The sequence below is a fragment of the Sarcophilus harrisii genome, chromosome 4, assembly GCF_902635505.1.
Source record: "Sarcophilus harrisii chromosome 4, mSarHar1.11, whole genome shotgun sequence".
Lineage (NCBI taxonomy): Eukaryota > Metazoa > Chordata > Mammalia > Dasyuromorphia > Dasyuridae > Sarcophilus > Sarcophilus harrisii.
Window position 1 is genome coordinate 247938233 of NC_045429.1, and position 9953 is coordinate 247948185.

Here is a 9953-nt window from a genome sequence, read left to right on the forward strand (position 1 = left end):
CTTGTTAGCAAAATAAGATCAATAAGAATACCCTGCTCCAGGGTTTTTATGAGGATAAAATGAGAAAATTAGCTGAAAAATTCATTAAGTCTTTTGGACTTTATTACTTCATTAAGTATATGTAAAGTATCTATAAATCTTTAAAGTGTTATAAATGCTATTATAATTAGAATTGTTATCATTAAAAATCAAAGTTAAGCAAAACTAGTTGACACAATAACCACATGACAATATATACAAATTTCCACATCTGTAATTTTTCACTTCTCTTGAAAGATGATTCCTCCTCTTTTGTGTATGTATGTATATATATACCTATTACATGTATATAGTATATATATAAATACATTTATTTTTTCTTTGTATCACAATTATTTCAATCCTCCCCTTTTCACCTCAGCTCCATACCTCCTTTGTGACAAAGAAAAACATATTCACCAATTATTTGATTCAGTGAATGTATCTGGTAATACATATATATTTCTCCCCAATAATGTTCTTACTCTGCCACAGAAAAAAGTCTCATCTTTTCTCTAGAGTATTTCATGATTTTTTGATTACTTGGAATTAGATATCTGTCAGTGATTTTTCCTTTATGTTGCTATAATTATTGTATACAGTGATCCTTTGGTTTTCTTTTTATCTTTATCAGTTCATCTAATTTTATTTTTATTTCCCCCCCTGAATTCCTGTTTGTCATTTATTATTGCAAAATAACATATTTGAATACCGAGTTTTTTCCCACCCAGTTTCTAATTGATGGGTACCCACATGGTTTCCACTTCCTTGATACTACAAATATGACTATTTTAGAATATATTGGATCTTTGATCTGTTATTAATTTCCTTGATTATGTGGCTAGCAAGGGAATTACTGAATCAATGGATAATATGGATAGTTAAGTGATTTTCTTACATAATTTCAAATTATTAGAATGGTTACATCAATTTATAACTTCACCAAGATATTAATATATATATATATATCTTTCCAACATTGACTTTTCTCATTTCCTTTTTTGGGCGACGGGGTCTCTGTGTGTGGGTTATCTTTGACAAGATTTTTCATAGTGAGAGGTGATTCCTCATTGTTTTATTTTTAATTTTGCTTTTAGAGATTTGGAACATGTTTTTACATTGTAATTTAGAATTTGAAATTCTGCTATTGAAAGCTACTATTTTCATTTGACCATTTATCTATTATCTATTAACACTTGGTGCTATGTATTTATGTAAATTATATATTGTTAATATCATAATTTTATTGGTGATATATGTTGCAAATATTTTTCCACTTCACAATTTCTTTTTTTTTTTCACTGATTTCATTTGTGAGAAAGCTATTGAATTTATATTTTAGGATCTCTATCTCTTTTTTATTTAAGAAATCATCTTCCAACCATAGATGTGAAAAGTACTTACTATTGTTCTCTCCAAATTTTGTTTTAATATTTTGTCTTTTTATATTCAGATTGCTAATCCATTCTAAATTTATAATATTGCTTTCCAATTTTCATGGTGAAGTAAATAGAAAAGCTAGGCCTGAATCCAGGAAAAGTAGGTTCAAATGTGACCTCAAACTTGCTAGATATGTGACTCTGGGCAAGTCTTTTAATTTCCATTTGCCTCAATTTTCTCACTTGCAAAATGTGAATAGATAATAATACTGGCCTCACATGGTTGTTGTGACTCTCAAATGAGATATTTGTAAAATGCTTGGTATGATACCTGATTCATAATAGATGCTTGATATAATTTTTTTTTTTTTTGCTTATTCCCAGAAGTTTTGTTAGAAAGGCAAAATAATTTTTTCAGTTGTCTATGTTCTTGGACTTATGAATAACATTTGTCATACTTCTAATTATTTAGATTATTGGGCTATTTAGCTACTGTTTTTGATTTCTTATTTTTTTTTTTTTTACTTATCTAGGATGATATATACTTTTGTGCTTTTAAATTAGTACTAAGTGTTTTAATAACTTTTTTTTAATACTAAAAATACTATGGCCTCTTTGTACTTTTTTTTTTTTGTGATTTCCCTAGGTAGTTTATTCTTCCAAATGAATTTTGTTTTAATTCTAAATAGTTTCAAAAATCATATCTTTGGTTATTGGATTGTTATTGAAACAAATTGATCTACATGGCATTATATTTTTTATTATACTGACATAGCTTAATTATTAGCAAAGAATATCTCTCCAATCAATTGTTTTCCTTTAATTCCATAATATTTTTATAACTGAATTTGTATAAATTGCATATGCATATTCTATTAAGTTTACTTTCATATATTTTATGCTTTTTGTTTTTATTTTAAATGGAATTTATTTTATTATCCATTCCTTGTGCTTTTTATTAATGTTATATTGAAACACTGATAATTTTAGGGAGAAAATTCACTCTCCTGAGGAATAATTTATCTTCTTTTTTATTTTTAGATGAGGCTTTTATAATCCTTTCTCATATACCTTGTTTGCTTCCTGATCCCACTTCCTGGTCTCGTAATTACTAGTCAAGAAGAACTTTGCTTCTATCTTACTCTACTTCAACACCTCTCTAAAAGCCCCATCCATTACAGAGAGATTTTTAGTATTTTTTTAAAAAGAACCCTGCCATCTATAAAAGGTTATTTCAGTGATACTGTAGACAATATCTATTCTTTTCATGGTAATGAAGCAACTTGGACTAATACTGATATCAAAAAGTAAAAAAAAAGATTTTTCTTTCTTTTCTACTTTAGGGAGAACAAAGCAAGCTATGCTATCCCTTAACAGAGTTCTATGCATGATAACACAGACAAAAATATTATTAATTGAGAAGAACAAAGAAAGTGTACACTATCCATGATGAAGGAAATGTTTGTAATGGGCAATCATATCTTTCAGTGGCATAAGGAAACAACACAGAAGTTGGACTTTGATAAAATTTTAGTGTAAGCAGAAGGGTACCCAACAAGAACATAAGATGAGAGATTTCATTTAAAATTTTTAAAAATACTTTATTTAACAAACATCAAAAAAAAGAATGTTTTGATATACAAAAATAGAACATAAAATAAGGAGTATATATGAAATCATGAATCTCAATTCATGCTGCTTGGTGGGGTTATTTTTTGATAAAATTTATATATATATATTTCAAATTATATGAAAATACAATTTTTAATTTTCATTCTCTGAAATTTTGTGTTCTAAATTCTCTCTCCATTTCTTCCTTAAACCCTCCTTGAGAGGCAAGCAATTAAATATAGATTATACATATACATTCATACAAAACATATTTCCATATGAATAATCCCTCTCTACCTCCTGAAAAATAGAATAAAAAAAAAATCAAAATTTAATCTGCACTGAGAGTCCATCAGTTCTTTCCCTGGAGGACAATAACATTTTTCATTATAAGTCCTTCAGAATTGTCTCAGATCATTGTATTGATCCAATAATTAAATCATCTACAATTACTAAGAATAGCTAAGTTATTCAAAGCTGATTATTATATAATACTGCTAATATTGTGTTCAGTGTTTTCCTAATCTGTTTACTTCATCTTGTATCAGTTCATCTTTTTTAGAAATCTTCACAGATTTTTATGAAAGCATCCTGTTCATTATTTCTTATAGCAGAACAGTATTTTATTTTATTTGTATTTCAACATATTTTATTATTATTATTTTATTATTATAGCTTTTTATTTACAAGATATATGCATGGGTAATTTTTCAGCATTTACAATTGCAAAACCTTTTGTTCCAATTTTTCCCCTCCTTTCCCCCACCCCTTCCCCCAGATGGCAGGTAGACCAATACATGTTAAATATGTTAAAGTATATGTTAAATACAATATATGTATACATATCCATACAGTTACTTTGCTGCACAAGAAGAATCAGACTTTGAAATAATGTACAATTAACCTGTGAAGGAAATAAAAAATGCAGGCGGACAAAAATAGAGGGATTGGAAATGCTATGTAATGGTTCACATTCATTTGCCAGAGTTCTTTAGCTGGGTGTAGCTGTTTCTATTCATTATTGAACAAATGGAACTGATTTGGTTCATCTCATTGTTGAAAAGAGCCATATTCATCAGAATTGATCATCATATAGTATTGTTGTTGAAGTATATGATGATCCTGCTCATTTCACTCAGCATCAGTTCGTGTAAGTCTCTCCAGGCCTTTCTGAATCATCCTGCTGGTCATTTCTTACAGAACAATAATATTTCTTAACATTCACATACCACAATTTATTCAGCCATTCTCCAAATGATGGGCATCCACTCAATTTCCAGTTTCTGGCCAATACAAACAGGGCTGCCACAAACATGTTTGCACATACAGGTCCCTTTCCCTTTAAGATTTCTTTGGGATATAAGCCCAGTAGAAACGCTGCTGGATGAAAGGGTATGCACAGTTTGATAACTTTTTGAGCATAGTTCCAAATCACTCTCCAGAATGGCTGGATGTATACACAATTCCACCAACAATGTATTAGCATCCCAGTTTTCCCACATCCCCTCTAATGTTCCACAATATCTTTTCCTGTCATTCCAGCCAATCTGACAGGTGTGTAGTGATATCTCAGAGTTGTCTTAATTTGCATTTCTCTGATTAATAATGACTTGGAGCATCTTTTCATATGGCTAGAAACAGTTTCAGTTTCTTCATCTGAAAATTTTCTGTTCATATCCTTTGACCATTTATCAATTGGAGAATAGCGGCTTGATTTCTTATAAATTAGAGTCAATTCTCTATATATTTTGGAAATGAGGCCTTTATCAGAACCTTTGACTGTAAAAAATGTTTTCCCAGTTTATTGTTTCCCTTCTAATCTTGTCTGCATTAGTTTTGTTTGTACAAAAGCTTCAGAACAATATTTTAAAATAATCATATTGTTGTGCCAAAGTTCCATTTTGATGTCCTGACCTAGTTACCCCAATTGTCCTATTTAGTTATTCTGCCTCAGGTTATAACCTTTCCCTCTTAATGTTTGATGAGATAAAGGTTTTATATCTTTAGGTTATAGACATTTCTTCCTAATGTTTGACAAGATAAAGGTTTATCCATCTTAGATGTCATTAGAATATCAGTAACCCCCCTCCATTGTGTCATCCTAGGGGCCTCCCCCACCATTAGGTTATCCCCATCTAGGTGCCTCCCCCACTATGTCATTGTTCTTGTTATCCTATAAAAAAGCTTGCTGTCCTGATACTCGGGGCTAGACTCTTTGAGATGATAGTTTCATCTAGCCCTGGGATCAACCATGGATCCATTGGTTCCAGTATTTCTCTACATTTAATAAACTATTGAATTGGTCTCTAATCTCTTGTCTTGCTCAGTTTCTTTGGCATTACAATATACTATAATTTGTTTATCCAGTCATCCCTTTTTATAGCCAATGTTTCTGATAAAAGCTTCATTTCTAAAATATATAAAGAACTGTGTCAAATTTATAAGAATACAAGTCATTCCCCAATAGATAAATGGTCAAATATATGGACAGATCATTTTTAGATGAAGAAATTAAAGCCACTTTTAGTCATATGAAAAAAAGCTCCAAATCATTATTGATTAGAAAAATGCAAATTGACACTTCTAAAATACCACTTCATACTTCTCAGATTGGCTAAGATGAAAGGAAAAAATGATGAATGTTGAAGGGCATGTGGGAAATTTGGGACAACGATCCAACCATTTTGGAGAACAATTTGGAACTATGGCCAAAGAGCTACAAAACTGTACATACTCTTTGACCCAGCAGTATCTCTACTGGGCCTGTATCCCAAAGAGGTCATAAAAGAGGGAAAATAATCCACATGTGCAAAAATCTCTGTAGCGTCTCTTTTTGTAGTGGCAAGGAACTGGAAATTGAGAGATACCCATCAATTGGGGAATGGCTGAATAAGTTATATAAATGTCATGGACTATTATTGTTCTGTAAGAAATGATGAGCAGGCTGATTTCAGAAGGATTTGGAAAGATTTACATAAACTGATGCTAAATGAAGTGATCAGAACAAAGAGAACATTGTATATAGTAACAAAATGCTTATGTGATGATCATCTGTTATGTACTTGGCTCTTTTCAACAATGAGGTGATTCAAGGTAACTCCAATAGACTTCTGATGGAAAGTGCCATAGACATTCAGAAAGTGAATTGTGAAAATGGAATGTAGATCAATTGTTGTTGTTTGTTTGCTTGTTTTTTTCCCTTTTTTTTTTGATATTTTTTGCATAATGATGATGAATATGGAAATATGTTTAGAAGAATTGCACATGTTTTACCTATATCAGATTGCTTGCTGTCTTGGAGAGGCAAGTAAGGGGAAGAGAGGAAGAAAAATTTGGAATGCAAGGTTTTGCAAAGGTGAATGTTAAAAACTATCTTTGCATGTATTTGAAAAAATAAAATAATATTAAAAATGTAGAAGCTGGGGTAGCTAGGTGGTGCAGTAGATAGAGCACCAGCCCTGAAGTCAGGAGAATCTGAGTTCATATCTGGCTTCAGACACTTAACATTTCCTATCTGTGTGACCTAGGCAAGTCACTTAACCCCAATTGCCTCAGGGAAAAAAAAAAAGTAGAAGCTGCTGCATCTTGTGTTATCCTGATTGTAGCTTCATGCTATTTGAACTATTTCTTTCTGTCTACTTGTAATGTTTTTGTTTTTGCTTTTGACTAGAGAGCTCTGAAATTTGGCTCTAATCTTCCTGAGAATTTTTATTTTGGAATCTCTTTCAATTTCCATTTTATCCTCTGGTTCTAGGAAATCAGGACAATTTTCCTTAAAAATTTCATGAAATATAATCTCTAGATTGTATTTTTGACCAAGGCTTTCAGGTAGACTAATAATTCTCAAGTTATCTCTTTTTAATATATTTTCTAGGTCAGCTGTCTTTCAGTACAATATTTCACACTCCCCCTCTTCCCACCCTCCCCCCATTTTCCCATTCTTTTGGCTTTATTTTATTGTTTCTTGATACCTCATGAAATTATTAGCTTCCAGTTGCCAAATTCTAATTTTAAGGTTATTATTTTCTTCAGTGAACTTTTGTACTTTTTTAAAAATTTAGCTAATTCTACTTTTTAAGACTTTTTATTTTCAGTGGACTTTTGTGCCTGTTGACACTTTTCATGATTTTGTTGTATCACTCTCAATTCTTTTCCAATTTTTTTCTTCTTAATTACTTTTTAAACTCCTTTTTGAGTGCTTCCAGGAATTTTTTTTTGAAGCCTATGACCAGTTTACAATTTTTCTTTGAATTTTTGCGAATAGCTGCCTTGATATTTCATTGTCTTCTTCTGGGTTTATGTCTTGATCTTCTCTATCATTATGGCTGCTTTCTATAGTGAGGTTCTTTTTGTTGTTGATTGCTCACTTTCCACTCAATTTCTTAACTTTTAACTTCAATTTTAAAATTGGAATCTTCTCCTGGGGTGGATACCACACATTCCCAAATTTCTGTTTATTTGTGTTGCTATTTTTAAAGATAGTTCTGGGAGATTTGTAATTTTTAGTTCTTCCAAGATGCTATGATATAAGAAGAGGTGTGGTCACTGATTTCCTGGTCTGTGTTGTGGTTTTCCAGCGACTACAAGTACTCTTTTCCATCCTGAAACTGTGAACCAGAAGCACTGATGTTCTAGCGCTTTTCTTCCCAAAATATGGGCAATGCAATAGAATTTTGCATCCAGTGCCAACAAAAGGTCCCATGTAATTTCTTTCTGGCCCGTCTTATTGCCTTTGGCTGAGAGCTAAGCTGCAACTGCTAACGAATGCATATATCCCCAACGTTTATTATTGTCTATCTGACCATGACCTGTTCTGGATTGCACTCAACTGTAATTCCAGTGAAACAGACCTTTCCTCCTGAAGTTCTAAATTTTATTAGCTTAGAAGATTATTTTACCCTGACCTTTTGTTGGTTCTAATATTCTAGAATTCATTTTGAAGCATTATTTTAAAGTTGTTTGAGGGATGGGGATGGAGTTTGGTAGAACTCAGATGAGCCCTGGCTCTTACTTTATTATCTTAGCTCTAACTCCTGCTTGTTTTTTTTTTTTTTCAAAGTAAATAACAAATTTAAATATTATCTTAAAACCTGTGTAATTTATTTATACTACTGAGCTAGACATTATATTTGTTTGTAAATTTAAAAAAATTCAGTGGTTCTCTTTTTTTTTTTCTATTCTTATATTTTCATCACTATTACTATCCCACTTTCCCCTCCCCAATAAAAAAAAACCCCAAAACAAATGAAGAAAAAACCACACCTTTGTAACAAATAACCTATTACAGGCAAAACATATTCAAACAGGGTCCATATTAAAATTTTATATTTATTGTCACACCTTGAATTCATCACTTCTCATCAGAAGGTGAGTAACCTGCTTCTTGATAAATTCTTGGGAGAGGAAGTTGGTCATTTGCATTTACCAGAGTTATTTTTTATTTTTACATGATTATTTGCCTTTATAATATTCTGCTTATGTCATTCTGCAGTAATTTCTGCTTTCCAGTACTTTCTGAAATATGTACATTTCTCATTGCATAATAATATTTCATTACACTTATATATCATAATTCATTCAGTTCCTCTCTACAACTCTTTAATTTATTCTCTTATTTTTCTTTTTTTCCATTTCTTTTAAAAAATTCTCTTTGAAGATTAAAGAAAATTATTTTGTTTGCTTCTATTTTCTCTCTAGTATTATCCTTTCTGTTATCAGCATCCTCCTCACCACTCCCTGTTTAGATTGGTATAAAATCTTTGTCTCAAAAGTTCAATTGTCAATCTTTATTAGAGATTGATAACTCAATATTCAACATCTGTATGAAGGGCTGATAAGACTTGGTGAGAGCAAGAGAGATGAAATATTTGGTCTCTTCTGGTTTCCAAGTTTGAGAGAGAAGATGTACCATTCTACCTCTCTTCAAATTTATGAAGGCAGAAAGATTCAGGGTGGATATATAAGTGTGTGTTTAACCCTTTTTTATTTAATTCAGATAGGAATGATGTTCATCTAATCATTCCTTCCTCTGCATTTGTATGTAGTATTTATTTTCAGTATCTTTGGATCTATTATAGTTCATTATAGTTTTCTGTATCTTTCTCTGCTATGTGCTAGAGCCAGGCTCTGCTCCTTGTTGAACTCTTGGGTGAGATGAAGATTAGTTTTGCTTTGACTCACCTGAATTTCCTGAATTCTTGTTTTGACCTTGAATCCATCTCTGGGTAATAGGCCTCCCTGGATTTTTTAGGTTCAGAGTGGCAGATATTCAGGACCTTCTATGGTATCCCATAATGAAATGTTAGGAGCCTGGCCTGAGATGTCCTGGTTTGAACTTTGTAGTAACTAGAATGATTACTGCTTTTACAGGTTCCTGCTATTCTTGATCTCTTCCAACGTGCCTAATATGGGTTTTTGACTATCATGGGACTTTCTTCAAGAAGCTCTCTGCTCTTTCAGTCTTTAGATTTAAAACCTTGCAGGCTATGTAGTATCATTGTCTGACCTTTGGTAAACCTAAGAGATTTCTGTCTTGTTTGCTTACTTTGGATCTGACGTTTCTGTGGATTCCCTTTCCTATTTCCCATAGTATTGAGGCTAACATTTTTGTGCAGTTCTGGGGTGGATGATTGCATTTAGTGTAGTTTCTCATTGGTTTATCCAATGGTTTTCTTGGTTTTCTTGATCATTGTTTGGTCTGATGTGATTTTTAGTTTTTTGTTGGAGTGAGGCTTGGAAAACTGATTTATTGATTTAAAAAATGATCACATATTTCAAATTGGAAGGCTATTTAGTTTTTACTCCTTTAATTTTACAGAAAAATAAACTGAGGCCAAGAGATAAATGACTTGTCTGAGAACAAATAGAAAGTGACAGAAGCAAGATTTAAAGACTTCAAAATCAATGTGCTTTCTGTAGATGGGACCAAATGAATGCAATGATGAG